The sequence below is a fragment of the Sebastes umbrosus genome, chromosome 8, assembly GCF_015220745.1.
Source record: "Sebastes umbrosus isolate fSebUmb1 chromosome 8, fSebUmb1.pri, whole genome shotgun sequence".
Lineage (NCBI taxonomy): Eukaryota > Metazoa > Chordata > Actinopteri > Perciformes > Sebastidae > Sebastes > Sebastes umbrosus.
Genome location: NC_051276.1, coordinates 4,560,353 through 4,582,349, shown reverse-complemented (window position 1 = coordinate 4,582,349; position 21,997 = coordinate 4,560,353). Strand labels below are relative to the sequence as shown.

Genomic DNA, 21,997 nt, shown 5'->3' with positions numbered 1-21,997 from the left:
TTCTGTGATGCCACCGAGCCTCGGCGGTCCATTTGTCTTCTGCGAGACCGCAGGTTGACTTTGGGGTGGTCGTTTGGTGTTTGAGCCCAGGGCCACCTTCCGCTGAATGTTTGAATCTGGACATATCTGGATTGAATTGGTGCCCCCACCTCCTTTTGTTTCATGTGGTTTGTAACTGCAGCAAGGCACATGTGGCTTTTATTGTCCCGCTCACAGTTTGACCCCCATCACACCCATTATCATAATCCAAATTGCTTTAATCGCCAAGTGCAATAAATAGAGTGAAATTTGTCCTGATGATATACCAACAGGTTACCTAATGACATACTGACACATGGTGCTAATTTTAACACAAAGATATGCAGATATGCACTATTTCAGTGTGGCTGCGGTGCCAGGCTCAGCGTCAGAAAGAGAGACAATGTCCAAGACAGAAATCTGTGTACGTCCTTGGTGTTTGTTTTGACATATTTGGTCAAAATTTTAATTACCAACAAGATATGAAATTTAAGCTTTATTTACTTCTAACGGGGACTTGTTAGCTGTATTTACTACTGTAAATACTTTACTACTATAAAGGCCTGCTTTGATTTGAGCACTTCATACTGTACATAACTCAGCGACTCTACACGCCATGAGTACTGATGTTACTGTTGTTGGGGGTTTTGTCAGTCTGGTCATTTGCCGTCACCACAACTGGAACCATGAAAGAGAGACAACTAACGCAGCAAGAGTACCCTCTCTTTTGTATATTTGTGAGGAAAGCAGCACTTTGTGTGTGTATGTGAGAGCTGCCAATGACTCAGCAGATGTTGAAATAAGCAGCACATTCTCACTCCCAACTCGTCAAATACCACCGTTTGGTCAGTGCCCCTCGGCAGCGGAGACCGACACATGGGGTAACCCCTCTTGTGTTACTTTTGGACGTACCTGGGACGGCGTGTCAATATAGTATGCTTGTTACATGCATAGTGTCCTTTCAAAATAAACTTCCGTTTTCACAGGAAGTTATGTTTAGGCAACACAACCACTTAGGTAGGGTTAGGAAACGGTCGTGGTTGACGTTAACGATACCGACGAGTCATGTGACTAAAAACGGACGTGACAAAATAAGTCAACGTTACTTTTATAGTTTCACACGGGACACGAACCGCGGTCTCCTGGTTGAAAGTCTTGTGTTTGTTTGACCCATCCACCACCACTCCCGCCCATCCTGAATGGACTCTCGTGCTATACTACTTCACTTGCTCCGACCGTCAAATAACGCTGCAGGAGTTAGTTGAAAGCACGATTCGTCACATACTGGTGCTAAAGGGTGCCTCCGTACATTGGTTTGATGCCAAGGGGAACTTCCCAAGTGACAATATTTGCCCATATGAATCTGATATGCTTACATCAGCACGTGCAGCACGCAACACTTATACCACAACCATGAAAAATTGCGTGGATACGTCATACTTTTGCGGTGTTCACCCAGAAAGCTGTTTTGGATCACAGTAAGTAAATTCACCCAAGCGGTCATTTTTTAAAAAAATAGCAAGTTGTGTATATTATTGTGTATTATTATTGTTTCATGTGTCAGTCAATATCCTGAAGTTTGCCATGTCAGAGTTTTTCAGTATCATTTAACAGTTTAATTATAATAAGAAACAATTCAAGCTTATACTGCTGTGTTGCTTTTGACCCACCCCTGTTTTACCTTTGTCCCGACTGACTGGGTTGAAAGTTTACGCCATGTAGTCTCTATTAACCGCAATGTCAACGCATCAACCTAAATATGCTATATTCAGAGGAATGTCCTTGAAATGTTGTGCTATTCATACGCCTTCCCATGAGATCGGGTTGCCCCTACAGTGTGACGTCCTCCAGTCAGCAGCACTCTGAAGTTGACAGCATCACGTCTCGTAGCAATCCTCAAAGTCAGTCAACCGCTGCCATGGCAAACGCCCACAGCGAGGCCTGAAGCTCTGACACAGTTTCCACAAAAAAGGCCTAAGGTCCTGTTTTGAAAAATGGCACAATAGCTGCAGTAATATTGATGTACACACAAAAAGTGAGAAGAATTCAAATTTAAGTGCATCAGAGACACGGATCTGATGTTTCTGTTACAGCAGTTTATCTGTCTATTTAACCATTCAAAACACATGTCGCTGTACCAAAAAAGATTTCCATTGTACAGATCATTAATTATCACCCTTTCTATCTCTTCTGAGTCAAAAGGCTCAGGCAGATATGGATCTGTCATGTGAAAAGCGTCATACGCCCTTATATCTGTTAAGCTGTGGAGTTCTTTTCTTTTCCTCCGTGCAATAGCTTTTATCTCGCTCTCTATCTCTACTGACAATACGCCACCATGCCTCCATAATTGACCAAGACGTCAGTGTTTTGAGAATACACAGTTAGGGGGCCTGTGAAGCGTGTACGTGCGCTATGGCTCGCCACACTGTAGGATACAAACCTACTGTGCACACAAGCATATAGTCTAAATAAAATGGAACATTACCAGTTAGACTAGTTGCTCTCTGTGAAGTCCAACACAAAGAAGCTGTCACATGAAGACAGTATAGCGGAACATAGATCTTCCACAGTCTGGTATGGTTGCTTTATTTGACAACATGCAAACTATGTTTATCTTACTCCCATGCAGTTATGCCTGGCATTTACACAAGCATTATGGCAAGTTTTCACATCCAACAGACCACAAGACAAAAACCTTCACTGTCTAGACTAATTCACTAATGGCTCTTTGACGTGATTATATGTCACAATGGACATGAAATACTCTCCTTTTTTTCCGCCCTAGATAAATAATCCTCATTAATGTATAGAAAATATGTGATTATTTAATGGCCACAGTAGCTTGACCTCCTCTCAGCTTCTCTCTGAAACTCATTCAAACCATATCACCCTTCCCTCTTCTCCCCAAAAAGCCCCATAAATCACTTTCCTGTAAACAGTAGTGACACACAGCCTGATGTGTACTTCGATATATATTTCGGAGACCACAAGGCCTGAAATCTGAGCCTGCTTGTGTTTGGGAGACAAACTGTAGTGAGACGTCGTGCTCACATGGCCTCGTTCGTGTGTGTGTGTGTGTGTGTGTGTGTGTGTCTGTGGTTTGTTGTACACAGATGGCATCGAGCTAATTTGCTCTTATTGTTACAAATTATGTTGTCGTACTTAAGCGTGGTAATGCTACCAGTAACAATAACACAGATTGAGACGGGGCCGCGGCTGGAGCAGCTGCGTGACGCCACTGCAGGCCTGGCTGGCTGCAAAGAGTTGGGGAATGGTTCCTGGTGTAAACACGCTCTCGGCAGGACATATGGCACGGGCCTGCAGACAAACCTACATACAGGAATGGCAGTTAAATAACATTCACCTGATAGCACAAATAACTTTTGAGTTATTATGCTTCACAATAAACATCCATGCCTCGGAAACATTTGAATTTCCAGCACAGTTGCACAGCAGTTTGTGAAATAGTGACGAAATTTAATGTTTTGATTTGACACAAAATCAATTCGTATGTAATCCATGTAATTGTGAACCGGGAAGTGTAGAGGGCAGTTACATAGACAGGAGGTCGGGGTGTATGGGTCGGTCAAAAAAGACCGGATTGTCGCCCAGGAGACCAGCGTCGTATCCCGTGTGAACTTGTTGTTTTTAAACAGAAATGGTGATTGGACACTGGCCCCACCCGCATCCCACGTCGGAAAGCTGTGGGAGGAGATGGTTTCTGAAGCTAGTCGACAGTCCGACCAGAACTTCTGATGGAGTATACTTGTCCCTTAATGATGAGCACTGTAGACTCTAACTGCAACAAACAGGGTTCAAATCTCATTGAACCCTCATTTTTATGGTGAGTACAAGACAAAACTCAAAGTATGCATCCATCATGTAACTCAAAAACATTTCACTTTCTGTCAATGCTTTCAAATTTGGAGATCTTTCAGGGTCAGGTCAAGACCAATTGATTCCTCGGTTCAATGCAGCAAAGCACTGTTTTCACTCTGAATGTCCGAGGACCTTTTTCCCCTAATCCTAATGTAAAAAGGTTGCATTCTTTAATTACCATGCTCTCTATCTCTAGATCAGGTTCCACCGAGATTTGAACTCGGATCGCTGGATTCAGAGTCCAGAGTGCTCACCATTACACCATGGAACCACCGCAACTTTGACACACTACACGGGTTTGGTAAACAGAATAACCATTTCACTTCCCGTCAATACTTTCAAATTTGGAGATCTTTGAGGTGAACGTCAAGTCCGATTGATTACTCAGTTGTTTCAGGTCTCACTGGTACCTGAAGCAACATGGTCCCACCAAGTCACAGTGTGAATGCCCGAGGACCTTTTATCCATAGTCCTAATTTAAGAAACAAGTGGAAAGATTGCATTCTTAAACCCATACTCAAGCTTAAAATCAGGTTCCACCGAGATTTGAACTCAGATCGCTGGATTCAGAGTCCAGAGTGCTCACCATTACACCATGGAACCACTGTATCATTGATCCACTACATAGTTTTGATAGACAGTTTTTTACATGATATCACAATGTCTGTTTTCTATGCAGAGAAGAAGGTATAGTACAATAAAAAAGAAGATAACATGAACAAGCAACCTTTACAGGCTAACTTTTGTAATATAGTAAGATAAACGTACACAGAGGATGTGGCAAATGGCAACTGAAGACATATTTTTGAAAGACTTCAACACAGATTCCAACTGTATACAAAGACATGGTAACTTCACACTGGTTGACCATATGGTGGCTTAAAAAAGCTGCTGCTGACGTAGTAATACTGTATTTTGTCACATACGTGAACCCCCAAACTTAGACAGAATTGTTGACTTTTATTTCCCAGTTGCATGTTACAGGCCCCGGTTCCAGCGAAAAACACTTGCTGTCAGAAGTGGGATTCGAACCCACGTCTCCAGAGGAGACTGCAACCTGAACGTAGCGCCTTAGACCCCTCGGCCATCCTGACTTAACAAGTGCCATATTTGATTGAATTTTTTAAAAAATATCCTGATATAGCACATTTAATATGTCATGAAATAGTATATTATGGTACACTCATAATGATAAATCACGGGTCAACTTTTGGCGTAATGCAGCATCTTCTGGTGAGATGCTGCGTTGAACATTCATTCAAGCGCACATCCCTGGTAGGTTACTCTTTTTTCAGTAAAAGTCACCTGATGTCAGAAGTGGGATTCGAACCCACGCCTCCAGAGGAGACTGCGACCTGAACACAGCGCCTTAGACCACTCGGCCATCCTGACTGAAAAAATGCTGTGTTTGGTAAAGATTTTTAAAAAATATCATGATATAGTACAATAAATATGTCACGAAATAGTACATTATGGTACAATCTGCCATGACATACAGTATCGTGGCTCAACTTCAACATCAGATAGATTACATTTCTTGACTATTTCACAAACTGCTGTGAGACTGTGTTGGAATTTCAGATGATTTTATCCAGACAAAGAGTGCAATGGCTGTATCAGATAACACTGCTAACTACATAGCTAAACACTGAAGCTCCCTTCAGATATGTGCCTCATGTAAACGTGATGACAATTTGACATAGTATAACGTGCGACAAAGTCCGCAATGTGTATTTAATTTAAGTACATAAGTTAAGTCACGTAAGAAACATACAATTTTACTAATCTTTTCCTAAACCTAACCAAGTAATTTTTTTTGCCTAAACCTAAGCAAGTAGTTTTTTTTTTAATTCACAATGTTAACCACGTGTTGAAGTCTATCAGACTGTTGAAAGACAAAGGGGTACCCAGTGTGTTAAAAAGTGACGCCAGTGTGACGAGTTTAACATGTCGGTCTCATGTCTGAATAAGTCACTTTTAAAAGTCAAAGCAGCAATCTTAGTTTGTTGGACCTGGATTCAAGATTCAAGATTTTTAATTGTCTATCACATAGTAACATTTCTGTAATACTTCCAACATGGCACATGTCTGAATAGATTGCAACAGGTAAAGTGAGGCTATAGTCTCCTTGTTTTCAACTTTTGAAATTATACATTTTCACCAAAACACTTCATATACCACATGTGAGCAAAAAGGAATCCCAACAAGGTGGCAGATTTCTGTATCTAATAAATTAAAGTTTATTGAGTGTTAGAGTAGTTAAGATTAGGATTCACTGCAGAGGTTAGTGTCCCTTGGTCGTTAATTAAAGGCAACCTGTGGAGTTCTTGACCAAAAGCAGCAATAAGAAGTAATGCTGTCGAGCGTGGGAAGCTGCTTTGTTTTGTTCTCATGTACACTGCTGTGATACACATTCCTGCCAATGGTTTCATGCTACTTCAGTGATCAACAGTTGGTGCACCAGCCAAGTCATTGTAGAGGAAGACTGCTAGCTAGTAAATGTGGATGTAACAACCCACGGCAATTCGTGAAATAGTCACACATTTTAATCTATTTGATTTGTATACATACACACGTTTTCCTACGAATGTCCAGCCACACATGACGCACGTGTCAATTTCCGCTCCAGTCTTTTCAAAATAAAACTATTTAGTTAGGTTTAGGGAAAGATCTTTGAGTTAAGATAACACCGGAAGTGGCGCAACTTCAATATGGAAGTTACGGAAGAAAATCTACTTATTAGCTTTAGGAAAAGATCACGGTTTGGCTCAAAATAACTCCGGAAGTGCAATAACTTAAGTACGGAAGTTGCATGACAAATAAATCAACACATTTATTTGTCATGCATTTATTTGTCATTTATTTTTCACACAGGACACGAACACCGGTCTCCTGGGTGAAAGTCCTGTGTTTTTTTAACCACCCACCTGACGTCCTCCCCACGCGGCGTTTGCTGCTCTTTATACTTCCTGGTTCACAATTACGTGGATTCGAATTGATTTTGTGCTGACCATCACAATTTTGAAATTTGTGTCATTGTACACGAATCAATACATTAAATTTCCTAAATATTTCACCAACTGTTGTGCGACCAGGCTGGATGTAAACAATGCAAATAAAAATAGAAAGAAAAATCAGCTTTGTAAATGTTTTCTGCAGAAGGAAATGCACTCAACGCTGCAAAGTCTCAATTTAAGGATACACGCAATATGTTTTGGTGAGAAACACTGAATGTATACAGTAACTCCGTGGGGCACCTTTAAGATTTCAACAGCAAACAAAGTTTAAAAATCCATCACTGATAACAGTCTGTGAGTGAACAGCAGCAAACATCTTTCCGTAATGGTCCTGTCATGTCTGAATAATCCCACAGTATATCTATATAACAAGTCTATATCTGAATGACAAAAAGTCATCACTTAACAGATAGTTGAAGCCAATAAACTTCCAGTTCTGAAAGGGGCTTAAGAATTTGCCTTTCTGTCCCAAATGTGAGCCCTTAATCGTGTGTGTGTGTGTGTGTGTGTGTGTATGTGTGTGTGGGTGTGTGTGTGTGTGTGTGTGTGTAAGATGAACACTAACACAGACTTGTCATCAGGTGCTAGCTGAGTCTGGGCCTGTGTCACCCTCTCAACACTGGATGACAACTGGCAACCGGCATCCTGAAACCCAGGAGAAGCGTTGAAAATGTCTCTGATTACAACCCATTATTAATTGTGAGAGCAACAAGCAGAGACCGGAGCGATCGTTTTTCTGAGCTTTTTTTTTTTTTTTTTCGCCTGTGACAAACCCAACTTTGGCCTTCTGTTATCTCCCTAATCCCATCTCATCCCTTTCCTGTCCTCATTGGCTCAATATTGTGGCTCTGAGCTTGACCCAAAATGGCACAGAGGGTAGAAGAAGGGAGGAAGGAGGGATAAGTGGGGAGTGAATAAGGGGCTGGGGACAGATTTAGGGGCCTGACTGGCGGTGGCCATGAGGGGGTTCCCCATGGATCAGTCTCAGGCCCAGGTGCAGGGTTTTAATGAAGATGGTGGAGTTAGAGAGAGGGGAATACACTTTGAATACCCCGTCCCCATGTGAAGTTTCACTCAACGCCGTGGCCCTCTTTGACCCCGGATTAGTTTCCTCTTCCAGGTTTAGAAACAGGATGCTGACCCCCGGCATCCCACTCCGCCCGCCCCCCCTCCGCTACCTGTACACCACAACAGATAGCCCTGTTGCCCTGGGGACAGATATTGCGGTCGCGCCTGTTGTCTGGATCGAAGCCAGCTCGGACGTCTCACAACAGCGAAGGTGCCCATCTGGCAGGGCAGACAGGAAGCTTTGTCCTCTGTCCTGACCTATCCATCCTGTCCTTTGTAATATAGTATGTTCTCCATGGTACATTGCATATTGTTTGTCTTTCATGGATCATCCCCATCACAGATGTTGCTTTGTTTAAGTCTCTCATACATTATAAATGTACGTTCTTTCCTAAATGACTTAGTGAATTCTGAACCTTTTTCCAAATACAAAATCCAAATATCAATCAGATAATAGCATGAACTCCGTGTAATCTTTTAATATTTAATGTCAGCAAGGTTTACATGCTTTTATTTTGAACATGTTGCATCTGTGCACTGTGTGTGTATTGCTTCAGCCCATTTGCACGAAAAGGTGTATAAATACCACGATAATGCGCAAGGCGTGTCTTTTCTGCGGTAAGAGTTAATGACATAGTATAAAAAGTGAGAAAGACCACTTATGGTGGGTGGATGGACTTTTAATCAGGAGACCCGTGTTTGAGACCTTTGTTGAACGGTGTTTTGTTTTGTAAGTTACGTTAATGACATTTGTCACTTGACCATTGTGACATGTTTTCCGTAGTCGTTTCTGTAAGCGTTTCACTTAGTTTACTACTTATATTAAGCCCAATCATGACATTTTCCCTTACCCTAACTAAGTGGTTTAGTCAAGAAAAACACTAACTTAGGTTCAGGGAAGAAAACCAAACTCTGGACAATTGCGTGGCGTACCAATGACACGCAAAAATGTCCCAACAAACACTGGACTTTTAACCAGGACCCGTGTTTGAGACCGTTGTTGACCTGTGTTTTGTTTTGTAAGTCACGTTTGTGACATTTGTAACTTGACAATTGTCACATGTTTTTTATTGACATTTGTGACGTGCCACGAAAAGCAGCATACAAATGACACGCTAAAACGCTAAAAAGCGTATTCATGACACGCAGAATGTCCGCGTAATGTCGTGATATTTATACTTCTTGGTTTGTTGCTTTGTCTCTATCTGATGTAACCTAATAATGAAATTCCATGCATAGAGCTTTGGAGTGTGTTTCAAAGTGTGCGAGGAGCTCCAGATAAGAGGCTGGGTTGACTCGAGGGCAATACCACTGTTTGTCTTAGATCGCTGCTTGTTTGTTTTAGGACCAAACGCACGTTAGTGAGCCCGGGCAACGGCTGGCTGCAAGTCTTCCACTAATTATGCTCGAGCCGGCGATGTGTAGATCCTCAGAGCATCCGCCTCCTTCAGATTTGGGGGAGATAAGTGTGTGTGTGTGTGTGTGTGTGTGTGTGGGTGGGTGGGGGTGACACTGGAAGTGGTGAAAGGGTGTTTGCAGGCTGAGAATGCGGCTGCGGTTGTGCACACACCTTGTCTGCGGTTTTTCCCCGTCTTTCTCACTCTCTTCCTGGGTCGTTTGTGCTGCCTGCCTGCCTGCGTTATCTGTCCTCATATCTTCACTGGCTTCCTAACACCTGTTGATAAAAGACATCCTCACCTGTCAGCAGCAGCCACCCAGCCACTCGTGGGCCTGATCCTCAGAAGAGCCAAAAACACTCTCTGAAGGTGTCTCTCCCTCTCTTTATAGTCACTTCTCTTCTTCTCTCAATCACGCATCCTCTCTCTTATTATTCTGGCTATGAAGTTTCTCTGTTTGCTTAATCAACTAACATGTGGAATCGACTAAAAGGCAGGGTGGGTGATTTTGAGAAATTAGCAAGAGTACACTGAAATAATCCAATCGAAAAACCAGTGTCCAGTGTTGCCAAATTTTTTCCAATGAAAGTAGCTAGCAGCACTATAGCTCCAAAAGTCCCTAAATCATAACGAACATACTGTAAACATATCACAATGAACGTGAACGGCGAACATGGCTGTTGTTAGTACTCACAGCTGTCAAGCTAGCAGCTTGTAGAAGACGCCGGTGACCGTGCACTCATCGTACATCACCGGGTTTATTACTGTCCTGTGACAGCCATAGATATTTTTTTTTTGTCAGAGCATTTGATTTATTGATTAGGCTACTGTCGGAATGTAATGAGAATTTCAAGTAATTTAACAAAAAAAACAACCCTACCTTTAATCATTTAGGGGGAGATATAGATCTTGCTATTACATTCTTATGGAAAGACAACGAAACAAATTTACACACGTTTAGTTTCCTTGTCATGGAGGAAACTACTCAGTCTGCAGAGATTACACATATTTAACACAAAACTTCACGTGGCAATTTCCGCTCCAGTCTTTTCAAAATAAATCTACTTTGTTAGGTTTAGGAATGGATCGACTCGGTTAGGTCTAGGCAACAAAACTACTCAGTTAAGTTCAGAAAATCATCGCAGTTTGGGTTTAAATAACTCCGGAAGTACTGTAACTTAAGTACGAAAGTTACATGAACATGAACATCGGTTTCCTGGGTGAAAGTACTCTGTTTTTTGACCCATCCATCCAACCCGACCTCCTCCCTATGTGACATTATGGGGATTACATACAAATTGATTTCGCACTGGCCATCACAAAAAAAAAGTTCCTGTCTATGTACACGAACCAATTTCGCGACTATTTCACGAACTGCTGTGCGACTGGGCTGGGCCTGGAGTCTGAAAGATGTGGGCATTTACTATGCAGAGAGAGTCTAACAAAAAGATGCTATTGAGCTGCATTGTGGGAAATGTAGGAACCAACCTTTTCAACCCTTACTGGGGATTAAACGATAAGTAAGCTTCTGCCGTGTTGATTTTGACCGTCGCCCCTTAACAAAATTTGCTGTTTTTAATGAAAAATATGATGACTGCATGATTTATGTAGATCTGAAGAGTTTATGGGAGGTAACAGGACCCTGCTTGACCACACGTTTGTAATGCAAGCTGAGGTGAGCCACTTTGTTTTCTGTTGCTATACTTGAAATGTTACTGTTTAGTTAAAGGGTTTTCAAATCTTAACAGATTTTGAAAATGTGAGAGACCCCAAACATAACATGACATATTATGTTAAATTTAACAGTTTTGTTCCTGTAGTGTGTGGTGAGCGACAATTTACAGCACACCACACACTAACAGATTTTATTCAAGAGTCCCAACGAAAAAAAACGGAAATCTTGCAAAATTTCTTTCAATCAAATGTGACGGATGACTGGCAGGAAGAATTAGCGATGTTAGTTTTTGCACTAATTTATACTGACAATTCATGAAGGATGGATGGATGAAGTCATGGAGACACATTAAATAAACACAAGAACTAGTTGGTCCTCCATTTCTGAGGTCCATCTTACTACTACTTTATGCTTCACTTTTTGCATTAGCTCATGCATTAGCCTCGGCCGTCATGATGGTGGTGGTTGTCCCGCCGCTTCAGTCAGCTTGGTTCTCAATTGGCTATCGTTGTTTCCCACGTGACTGCATCTTCGGGGTTCTCCACACACAACAGGATATCCGATCGTAAATGTTGAACATGTTTAATATTTACGATTTGAAACCGGTGCAGCCAGGATGGACTTCCAAGATGATCAGGGATGTAAAAAACACTCTTAACATACCTCACACCACAAGAATATCTGGAAAGATAATCTTTAGAACCATCAAAAAATCAGGGCTTTGCTGACGATCGTCAGGAGGGGGGAATTGGGCCCAAAATCGTCTTGATTCTCGTGTAGTGTGTACCTAGCTTTATTGTACCTTGTCAAAGTGAGCTAACTTTAATGTTGTTTGCCCCTAGTCAGTTTCAATTAGACACAGGCAATTTGGTTCACAAGGCACCGTAGCCAACAGCATGTGATGCACGTTTACAACCCTGCATCTGTTTCTATGTGAATTCCCACATACTAGCAGTCTGTTGCTGCATGTTATCTCTCCAGAAAAGCAACAATTTTATTTCACCAGCTCCCTCAGATCATTGCAGCTACTGTACCTGACTACCTGTCTGTATGGTGCTATGGGTGTTATTAATTTCACTGCAAACCATCCTCATGCGTAGGAGCGAGAGAACAAGCACTTGAAATCTTGGTTTCTCTGAACTGTCACCTTGCCTGGTTTCAGACCTTAGAGTCACTGCCCACAACGGAAATTTTGTCAACTGATTGCAATGAAACAGCCATTCAGTTTGAGTACTAAGAGAGACTTTTTCATTCATGTTTTTATACCTGCTTTTAAGCTTTATTCTATTTCCCCCTCTCTATTTCTCTCTTTCTTTCTTCTTTTCTTGACATGGCGTCACATTCTCCTGCTGTGCTACTTCCTTTTAAAAACAGACGCTGTGGAGCATCAAGAAGAAAAAGAAGACCTGAGAAATTTCATCAGATCTAAGATTGCCTTTTGTTAAGCAGAGTGCTGCTGGTGCTGTATGCACGTATACGTAAATCAATGTGTGTGTGTGTGTGTGTGTGTGTGTGTGTATTCCAGACGACGGTGTGTTAAAGACGTGTGTGTCACTAAGGTGAATGGAGATGGCAGGGTGCTAACAGCTGGAGACAGGTTCCAAGGCAGTGAGGTTACAATTGGTGTTAATAGATGCCTTCCTAAAGAGCGGATCACAATACACATTAAAACCAGCCATGTGCTCATTCAGCTTTTTCTCTGCCTGTCTTAAGCTGTGTTTGAGGGTGTGTTTATGTGTCAACTACAAATCGATTGGTTGATTTATTTTCTAGCCAGCCTGAGATGAGGCTTCAAAACAACAAGCACTTGTAGTATGATTGATTGGCATTCAGTTCTGAAATACGGGAGAGACGGAGATGATGTTTGGGTCTTTGAAGGAGAAAAAAGGAAGGGAATCGGGATCAGTTGTTAAGTGTGGAGCAGCTCAAGGGGACAAGAACCGCCTCTTATTTTCATTTTTTTTCCTACTGCTTCAGCTGCTTTTATAATTTGAGCCTTCATAAATCAACTTTACCTAATTAACCATTTTTAGCCACACTGGCAGCAGGAATCTAGAGTCGGTAATATCAGTCGGTCCTTGATCCAGACAGAAATATCTCAGCAACTATCGGATAGATTGCCATACAATTATGTACAGACATGGTCATCAAAAGATGAACCCTACTGACTTTGTGATCCCGACTTTAGCTCTAGCGCCACCATGGGGTTGATATTATTGTTTTTTTGTGAAATATCTCAGTTGCCAAGATATTTGGTGCATTTATGTCCACTTCAGAATGAATTATAACAACTTCATCCAGCAGCATCATCAGGTCAACATTTTAATTTGTCTAAAATGTTGGTTTATGACTTGCAAAACTAATGACATTCCAGTCAACCTCTGTACTTTGGGTTTAGTGCATCAATGTATTAAGAGAACTGGATACAGCAGCTTCCGTCCATAGTGCAGGCGCACTAGTGTTTCCTTTAACCCTAGTGTTCTTACTGGGAAGTTGATTTACCTCGAGAAAAATTATCTGCTGATTTACAGACGTCTCTTTCCTAATGTAATTCTACGGGAAAAAGTATTTTTGGGCCCAATGGCATCACATGACGGACACGGAAGTTGTAGTACCACCGTTTGGCCACTACGAACATTTGCTTCAAAGCCCGTCGCTCTTCCTGGGGGCTTGGTTTAGTTAGTACTTATTAGCAAATGTTAGCATGCTAACATGCTAAACTAAGACGGTGATCATTGTAAGCATTATACCTGCTAAACATCAGAATGTTAGCATTGTCATTATGAGCATGTTAGCATGCTGACATTAACATTAAACCGCAGAGTTGCTAGTATGTTTGAAGAAATCTATGAATGAATAGAAAATAGTGAAACCAGACCAAAGGTGCAACTAAGTAGAGGCGATAACAACAATATGTAGAAAAATACAATAAATCAAACTTACAAATACAGTGCTATAGCTATCATAGGCAAGTAGGGCCATTAGAAATATTACGTTGATATTGCAGTTCTCCCCAGTGCTATTTCTCCTTTAGCTTGCTACATTAGGACAGCTCTCCATCAGGGTTTGACTTATAGAAGTTTTGCATTAGTAATATTTTGTATGTCGTTTGCCGTATGAAAATATGCTCACATGTCAAAACAGATGCACAAATAATTAAAGGGGAACACATCCTAAATTAAGAATTCCATTATGTTATATCTATGGCCTAGGAAAGTTCTACAGATATTTGTGAACATGAGCTCCTCTCTCTCAAAGACAGAAAACAGAGAAGGTAGTCTCAACCTTGTAGTAGTAGCAGTAATTTATTTTGGTCCTTATGACCACTTTTCTGTAAGGAATGCACATGATAAACAATAGCTAACAATAAGGTATTAAATAAAAAAGGCAAAAAAACAACAACTATTTACCAAAAAGGTGTAGGCTGAAGCTTAAGCTTAATATACCTACACTTTTTACTTAGCATATTCTAAAAGGCGATTCATTCACTACTTAGTTTAGGCTAGACAAAAACAAGACAAAACGGACACAATAACAAAACAAAAAACAAAACAATAACAGAGTTCCAAATGTTTCATACAGAATAACAACCATACTTCAGTTTTATACCTGTTTACCACCTTATTTTTAAACATTTTTTTAAATTTGCAAAGTGAACTACACATTTTGAATTCCTTGTCACAACCTCTCCACAAGTTAACCCCTGTGACAGATCTATTCTTTATATTTGTCGTAACTAGGGCTGTCAAAGTTAACGCGATAGTAAAACGTGTACGCAAATTAGTTTTAACGCCACTCATTTTTTTAATGAATTAAAGCAACTTGCATTTTTTAGGTTGTAATTCATCGGTACCAACCATGTCATACTAGTTTGTCGCAAAGGAGGCTAAAATCACGTTCCAAACTTGCGCTAAATTTTGGCGAGGAAAAACTGGCATGGCCATTTTCAAAGGGGTCCCTTGACCTCTAACCTTCAGATATGTGAATGAAAATGGGTTCTATGGGTACCCACGAGTCTCCCCTTTACAGACATGCCCACTTTATGATCATCACATGCAGTTTTGGGCAAGTCATAGTCAAGTTGAGTTTGCCATTTTATGATTTAAGCATATTTTTTTCTGGACAATATTTGTCATTGTTTTGTGTTGTTATTTGATTTCCAATAATAACTATATAGACACATTTGCATAAAGCCACATATTTGTCCACTCCTATGTTGATAAGAGTATTAAATACTTGACAAATCTCCCTTTAAGGTACATTTAGAATAGATAAAAATTGTGCGATTAATTGCAATTAAATATTTTAATCAATTGTCAGCCCTAGTCCTTACCCTTGTTTTTTTAAGCATACCTATTCCCTTTAATTCATACTTGCTCTCTCTAATTTCAAACAAACTCTGAATACAGTTCGGAAGGAAATGGTTTAGTGCTTTGTACATTATCACTGCAGTTTTGAGATCAACTAAATCAAAAACTTTTAAAGCATGTAACTCAATAAATAGTGCGTTGGTTGGTTCAACCTGATCGATTGTGATGTCATCGAGTATAAAGTCTGGAGCTGCTCCATGGACGATGAATGGGAGACCCACAGAATGTTTGACAACACTACAATAGAATAAAAGTAATTTGGGTATAAAAAAGCAAACAGTTGTGAAACAGAAAATGTTCCCATATAATCAGAAACATTCCCCTGGGTGCTCTTAGTCTCATCTAGAACATCTCTCCCCATTCATTGTCTATGGAGCAGCTCCACACTTTATACCCTATGACATCACAAGTTTGAGTTTTAACTGCATAAATAAATAAATTAATAAATATAATATATATATATATATAATATATAATAAATTGCATCATAAATGTCTGATTTTCCAAAAGACCTGAATAGTTGCCTAGTGTAGTATCCCTCTACTGTATTGTGTATCACTGTTTCCTCCTGCAGACCTTCTCTCATGTAGTTCTGCATAGGCACAGTCAGCCTGACACCCAGCAGCCTCTGGGAGTTGACAAATGGAAAAAGCCCCGAAGATGAATGAAGCACAATTACCCGAGGTAACAAATGTTCCTAATGATTTATGCCCGGCTCGGGTTGCTTTATTTTCGCCTGGGTACAACTCTCCAGGAGGACAGTGGTGGTGGTGCGAACCCCGGGGCTGCTCTGTGCTGATGCTCAGACAGCGAGCTGCAGACATTGACTAATGGGCTATGTGAGACCACCGCCATTGATATTTACCTCATTTCTCCTGGCCCGAGCACTGTCTCAACAACGTCAAGGCTAGCCATCATTCTTTGTTTCTTTTTCAAGCCTAGGTATGGGCGATGCCAGGGGGGCCCCCCTTGCTCACTTCTCCTGAAGGCCCACCCATCGGTGCCCCAGGGCAGAGGAGAGAGAGGGAGAAGGTGAGAGGGAGATGGTGAGAGGGCAGAAGGTCAGACTGAAAGCTTCAGGCATTGTGGAGAAACACACACTTCTCTGTGTTTTCACTTGTCTGCTTGATGAACTATCATACTCACTACATGGCTGAGGGAAAAAAAGGACACATGGTCTTTTATTCTACAGTCTTAGGTGTGAGGGGAATAAATTGCAGTCACCCTCAAATATGGTTCAGCTGAGTTCTTTCAACACCTGAGATCTGGGTTGACTTCAGGGCATTACCAATGTTTGTTCCAGATCTAGTACCTCTTTTTTTCTCTTATTACCCATGTGTATGTTACATTGTAGCATAACCTGAATAGAGCATGAATACCTGTAACAAGGTATCTTCATACAATTGTTCGTATGATAACTTACGAAAAGTTATTCCTAATTTTTCCTGCATTTTCCTACGAATGTCCAGCAATACGTGTCAATTTCCATTTGTTACATGCATGCATCTTTTCAAAATAAACTTCTGTCTTCACAGGAAACAACTTGGTTAGGTTTAGGCAAAAAAACTACTTGGTTAGGTTTAGGAAAAGGTCGTGGTTTGGGTTAAAATAACTCCGGAAGTGGCGTAACTTAAGTACGTGACTAATAAATCAACGTTGACTTCTAGTTATGAACACCGGTCTCCTGGGCAAAAGTCTGGAGTTCTTTGACCCACCCATCCACCTCAACTTCCTCACTACTAACTTCTACTACTCACCTTTCAGTGTGGTGTTTGCATGTTCCCCCTGTGTTTGGGTGGGTTTCCTCTGATTCCTCCCACCACCAAAACATGTATCCCCCCCGGGCGCTGTGAATGGGGAGGTTGCGTCAGGAAGGGCATCCGGCATAAAACCTATTCCAAATCAAATATGGGGATCATAATAATCAGATATCAGATGATCTGTTGTGGTGACCCCTAACGGGAGCAGCCAGAAGACAAACAACAACATACAAATTCATGTCGTGGGATATATGCGAATAACATTGCATTACTTTTCGTAGGTATAGCTAAGAACAGTGTATGAGAACAGCCTGACTGGAATCAGTACCGTTCAGGATTGATTTTGTAGCAGTATCTGAATAAATCAGAAAAATGTTAAATGTAGAAGCTAAATTTAGATTCAGCAATTCAGCAATTCAGAATAAACTAGAATGACACTCGGAGAGCGTAGACCTCCGCCCCCCTCTCCGTTCAGCTTGCGCCATCATCCACGTGTATTTTTGTTTATGTTGAGATCAGCTGTACATAGCGGAGCATCGTAAAACACTTCATTCAAACTGGACAGAAACAAAATAAAACTCACCTAAACCGTCGTCGTTTCTCTTTCCAACAATCACTAAGTGTGCTTTGGTCGAACTCAACTGTAATTTCACCAAATTCAATGTGAAGAAACGCCGAATCTACAGTTGTCCTCCCCTCCCCCCGCTCTCTCTCTGTCCCTCTCTCTGAAGGAAGGAGGCGGGGTCATGCGTCATCAATGCGTCATCAGCTACACTGCGCATTTGTTACACCCTGTGGTTTTAATGCTCAGGCTGATCGGAATTCTTAAAAATATTCCTGAATCCGGACCATGACCCGGATCGCCACCAACATTCATTGTACCACACCCCACCCATCTAAAAAATTTCATTCAAATCCATCGCAGACTTTTGGAGTAATCCTCCAAACGCCAAACAAACAAACCAACGCCGGTGAAAACATAACCTCCTTCCTAGGCCTCCGGCCTAGGGCGGAGGTAACTAGAAAATCTTGTTTATTACATATAAGGTAAGACTAGCGGCTTTATAGGCGAGCCTTTTTAAAGGTCTCATCCACATACTGTAATTTTTTGTTGGTTTTAGTTTGGTCTGTCTCTCATTGTTCTTTGTTTCATATTGTAATTATTCTTTGGTTTGTTCAATGTTTTATTTGTGTATGAAGCACTTTTTAAAAGGTGCTCTACAAATAAAGTTTTACTTACTTAATTACAGTTTCTGTTGTTGACATAGGCAATGTTTATTAGTTTATTTAAAGGATCCCCATTAGCTGATATCATGCAAATCAGCAATCTTCCAGGTCCACACCTGACATACAATACATAGCACATTACATGATAAACATTAATTGCATTAATATACATAAAATACCATTCATGTACAATTCAGAGCCAGTCAGCACTGTACATACAATTAATAAATAAGTGAATTAAGTAAAATACCAATTAAAAATCCATATATAGGCAATGTTTAAAATAATTGTACAGTGTACATGTACAGTATACATAGAAACACAATATGAAAAATTAGTTATACCTCAGACTATTCAGTCTGTCATCTGTGTGCCAATAAATGCTTCTGCATATTCTTTTTAAAGGATGACTTATTTTTTATTAGGCAGATATTGTCAATTGATAATGTTTTAATGTGATTTTACTGCCAAAAAATCACAATGTAACCTTTAATGTTACCACATGTTCTGATATTTATTCTAAACCAAGGTGCCAGGGGTTTTATGCATATCATCACCTTAAAAGTTTTCCTATAATAAAATTCTGAAATTATATTGTCTACAATCCAATTCAGCTCCCTGAAGATTTCCTCACTTTTTACTTTCGTGTGAGAATACTTGGACTCACGCAAATGAAGCATCTTCTTTCTCCGTCTATTTCACACACTCATACACAGTTTGTTGGCAATCAGGAAAAGGCAACTACTCTCCTCGGAGCCCTAAGGCCACGCGGAAGTTCTCACCAAACTTTTTATTTATGAGTTATTACCACTTTGATATTTTGGCACAATGCATGTGAGAATTCTGAGATTTGAAACACTAGTTGTGCCAAGACTATAAATCTATTCTCTGATTACAAACCTCTGGCCCAGGTGGTCTCTCTCATACTCCCGACACTGAATTAACTACCACCATCATGAAAAATATGACCCACAATCCCTATTTACAGTGGAACTCCCTTTCTCTCCCTCTCTCCCTCGCTGGATAACAAATGGTCCGACAGATATATTCATCAAGATCAGATTAATTGCGAAATAAAGCATTTTTTTTGTTTCAAATAAGCTTTACACATTCGGAGAAGCTCTTCACAGGAGGTACTAATTTGTCTGTTCAATGAAATTAATCACCTAAATTGAAAAATGGCTCCACTGAGACTTAAGCGTCAACAGAGGCGTGGCAAAATGATGAAGCTGATTATTCAATTGAAACTGAAGCAGCTGTTATTATGATAAATCATGCAGGAAACCTAAACAAGCCCAGTTCAGTGTTTCACTGTTAATGAATATTACCCAATTCTAACCCTTGTGTGATTTATGTATTGTTTGGGAATCATAAGAGGCGCAACCTTTAAAATGTTGAATATATTTAAACATGGATTGGGTTTCTCACTGTATATTGCTTTGTGTTCTTTACTGTACAGTACTTCAGGTTAAAGGTGCTACATGTAGCATTTTAACATCAATCACACACATTAATTTGAGACATAAGTACTGTGAGCAAATTGGCGGACTGTAACGACCTACTCTTAATTTTACCGTGAGTCACATGCAGCGTCGGGTAAATGACTGTATGACTGATGTACGTCCACCAGAAGAAAGCGTGTCAGTGTCAAGTTTTGTGTCGCTGAGACGTGAATACTACACGCCTGCATGAATGTGCAGTGTTCTGTATCGACGGTTGTCACGTGACATTTGTCATGTGTTGTGTAGTGACGGAAGTCTAACTTCAGACCTAGTTATGTAGTGTATAAAATGAGAAATATGGCGTGTAATTAGTATCAAATCCCACACGTGCACAGAACAGAATCCGCAAGTGGAAAAGCATCCTCGCGAGGGAGCATTTCTGCTCGGCGTGCACAAATGCAGTCCCGCAAGCAACTGCTCAGCTCGCTCGCTCGCTCGTCAAGTTGACGTTTGAGACTTTAGAGGCGGGGATGGAATAGACAGTGGCTGATGTGTCCGCTCTTTGATTGGTCACTTTCATCACCTACAGTCTCTGACGGCGAAGGCAGAACATGAATAATTCATGAACACGTGACACCGTTGTCCAATCATGGAGCACAGAACACGTGACCATCCACTCCTCCAAATATCACAATGTTGTATCTGCGAAGCAATTGAGTATTAGCATTAGAAAATAGCATTTGAAAAGTAAAAGCCAATTGGCTGGCTCCAAAAGAGCGGGCACATCAGCCACTGTCTAGTCCATCCCCGCCTCCAAAGTCTCAAAAGTCAACTTGACGAGCGAGCGAGTTGAGCCGTTGCGAGCGCGTAGAGAGGGTCGAGCGAGCGCTCATCATAGCCCCGCGCTCGCGGGACTGCATTTGTGCACGCGGAGCAGAAATGCTCCCTTGCAAGGGTGCTTTTCCGCTCACGGATACTGTTCTGTGTGCGGTTTTGATACTAATTAAACGCCATAGAGAAAAAACACTTATGGTGGGTGGGAGATGAATGGGACCAACAAACACAGGACTTTCCAGTGTTCGAGACAGGTGTTTTGTTTTGCAAGTTACATGTCACATGTGTTTAGCGCAGTGGTAGTCAACCGACAGCTGTAGTCTTTGCGGTGTGTACATATGCAAATTTTTGGCAAAGACACAAGCGACCTTTATCGCCACTAGTTCTCTGATGTCAGATTGGTGTGTCTGGGCCTTTAAATTTGATCTAACTTACATCAGTTTATTGGCCCACTTCAATATATTATCAGTCCTACAGCTAATAATCTTGGTATCATCTTTGACCGGAATATGACTTTTGACCATCATGTCACTAAACTTGTCCAGACCTGCTTTCTCCAGTTAAGAAACATTGCAAAAATCAGATGCATCTTGTCCTCCATGGATCATGAACTATTAATTCACACTTTCATATTCTCCCGTCTAGACTATTGTAATTCCCTCTACACCTGCCTCAGTCAATCTGCTTTAAATCGCCTAGAGGTGGTTCAAAATGCAGCGGCCAGGTTATTAACCAGAACTAGCCGTCAGTCTCACATCACCCCTTTTCTGGCATCCCTCCATTGGCTCCCTGTAAAATTCAGAATCAACTTTAAGATCTTGCTAATTACATTTAAGGCACTGCATGACCTTGTCCCCAGTTACATTTCTGATCTGTTAGTTCCATATACGACCTGTCGAACACTTCGATCCTGTAATCTCGGCCTTTTATCCAACCCTCGCTCAAACTGCAAAACAAAAGGTGATCGGGCCTTTTCTCTCTTAGCCCTAACTCTCTGGAATCACCTCCCACCCCCCAATCTATTAGAGCTGCTGAATCTCTGGACTGTTTTAAGCAGCTTCTAAAAACCCATCTCTGTAGGCAGGCCTTTCTATAGGCCTCATCCACATGTGTGTTTGCTTGTTTTTGTTTGATCTGTTTCTCATTGTTTTCTGTGTGTCATATTGTAATTTTTCCTTGTTTTTTTCATTGTTTGATGTTTCTTCTTGTGTGTGAGGCACTTTGTAACTGTGTGTTTTAAAAGGTGCTATATAAATAAAGCTTTGCTTACTTACTTACTTTTATTCAACCAGGAAGTCCCTTGAGATACA

General features: G+C 41.0%; 4 non-coding genes across 4 annotated transcripts; all 4 read right to left on the bottom strand.

Moving 5' to 3' along the window:
• Positions 1-4,096: 4,096 nt before the first annotated feature.
• Positions 4,097-4,168, bottom strand: trnaq-cug. The gene has a single exon. It is a non-coding gene; the product is annotated as a tRNA-Gln (tRNA).
• Positions 4,169-4,428: 260 nt separating this feature from the next.
• On the bottom strand, positions 4,429-4,500 carry trnaq-cug. The gene has a single exon. It is a non-coding gene; the product is annotated as a tRNA-Gln (tRNA).
• A 408-nt stretch (positions 4,501-4,908) lies between these two features.
• Positions 4,909-4,991, bottom strand: trnal-cag. Its single transcript has one exon. It is a non-coding gene; the product is annotated as a tRNA-Leu (tRNA).
• Positions 4,992-5,206: 215 nt separating this feature from the next.
• On the bottom strand, positions 5,207-5,289 carry trnal-cag. Its single transcript has one exon. It is a non-coding gene; the product is annotated as a tRNA-Leu (tRNA).
• Between the last annotated feature and the right edge of the window lie 16,708 nt (positions 5,290-21,997).